Consider the following 2,279-nt stretch of genomic DNA (forward strand, 5'->3'; position numbering starts at 1 on the left):
GATAAAATAACTTTAATTCAGTCATAAGTCCCTACCATTGATTTGTTAAATATACAAATAGGGAGTAAGTGGTAAATAGGGTCAAATAATTTTTAAAATACCCAATTCACCCCCCTATTGGGATTACACCTAAATCAACATAAAGCCTAACCCCAAACCCTAAACCCTAAACCCTAAACCCTAAACCCTAAACCCAAAACCCTAGACCTTGAAAGCTAAACCCTAAACCTTAAACCATAAACCCTAAACCCAAAATCCTAAACACTAAAACCCTAAACCTCAAACCCTAAACCCTAAACCCTAAACCCTAAAACCTAAATCCGAAAACCTAACTCATAAACCCTAAACCCTAAACACTAAACCCTAAATCGTAAAATTTAAACCCTAAAACCTAAACACCTAAACCCTAAAACCTAAGCCTAAACCCTAAACCCTAAACACTAAACCTTAAACTATATACCCTAAACCCTAGACCGAAAAACCCTAAACCCTAAACCCTAACCCCGAACCCAAAGCCCAAACCCAAAACCCTTAACCCTATAACCCTAAACCCTAAACCCTAAACCCTAAACCCTACAACCCTAAATCGTTAACCCTAAGACCTAAACCCTAAATCATAAACCTTAAAACCTAAACCCTAAACCCTAAATACTAAACACTAAACTCTAAACCCTAAATGTATAACCCCAAACCCTAAGCCCTAAACCCTAGCACTAAACCTTAAACCCTAAAACCATAAACCCTAAGATCGAAACGCTAAACCAAAAAATGAAAACCCTAAAACGTAAACCCTAAACCCTAAATCCTAAGCCCTAAACCCTAAACCATAGCACTAAATCCTAACCACTAAGCCCTAAACCCTAAACCCTAAACTTTAAACCCTAAACACTAAACCCTAAATCGTAAACCCTAAACCCTAAACCCTAAACCCTATAACCTTAAACAAAAAACCCTAAACCCTAAACCCTAAACCCAAAACCCTAAATCTCAAACCCTAAACCCTAAACTCAAAACCCAAAACCCAAAACCCTAAATCGTAAACCCTAAACCCTAAACCCTAAATCTTAAACCCTAAACCCTAAGCCCTGAACACTAGACCCTAAACCCTAAAATTTAAACCCTAAAACCTAAACACCTAAACCCTAAACCTTAAACCCTAACCCCTACACCCTAAACCCAAAGCATTAAACCCTAAACCCAAAACCCTAACCCCAAACCCTAAACCACAAACCCTAAAAATCCAAAACCCCGTACCATCAACCCTAACCCCAAACCCTAAACTGTAAACCCGAAACCCTAATCCCTAAACCCTATAACACTAAACCCTAAACCCTAAACCCTAAACTCTGAACCCAAAACCCTAAACCCTAAAACCTAGACCCTAAAAACCATAAATCCTAAACCCTAAACCCTGAACCCAAACCCTAACCCCAAACCCCAAACCCCAAACCCTAAACTCGAAACCCTAAGCTCTAAACCCTATACCCTAAACACTAAATCCTAAACCCCAAACCCCAAACCCTAACCCAAAACCCTAAACCGCAAACTCTAATCCCTAAACACTAAAACCTAAACCCTAAACCCTAAAATTTAAGCCCTAAAACCTAAACACCGAAACCCCAAACCCTCAACCCAAAATCGTAAACCCTAAACCCTATACCCTAAACCTTAAACACTAACCCCAAACCCTAAACCCTAAACCATAAACCCGAAACCCGAAACCCGAAACCAAAGACACTAAACCATAAACCTTAAAAAAAAAAAAAAACCTAAACCCTAAAACCTAAACACCTAAACCCTAAACCTTAAACCCAAAACTCTAAACACTAAACCCTAAACCGTAAACCCAAAACCGTAAACCTAAAACCCTAGACCACAAAAACCCTAAACCCTAAATCCGATACCCTAACCCCAAACCAAAAAGCCTAAACCCGAAACCCTAAACCATAAACCCTATAACCAAAAACCCAAAACCCAAAACCCTGAACCCTAAATACTAAACCCTAAACCCTAAACCCTAAACCCTAAACCATAAAACCCAAAACCCTAAACGCTAAACCTAACACCCTAAACCCTAATCCCTAAACCCTAAAACCAAAGCCCCAACCGTAAACTCTAAACCCTAAAACCTGAACCCTAAATCGAACACCCCTAACCCTAAAGCCTAGACACTAAACACTAAACCCTAACACTAAACCCCCTAAACCCTAAACCCTAAACTGTAAACGCTAAACCCTAGACCCTGAAAACCCCAAACCCTAAACCCTAAACCCTAAACC

The sequence above is a fragment of the Malania oleifera genome, unplaced genomic scaffold (genome assembly GCF_029873635.1).
Source record: "Malania oleifera isolate guangnan ecotype guangnan unplaced genomic scaffold, ASM2987363v1 ctg185, whole genome shotgun sequence".
Taxonomy (NCBI): domain Eukaryota; kingdom Viridiplantae; phylum Streptophyta; class Magnoliopsida; order Santalales; family Ximeniaceae; genus Malania; species Malania oleifera.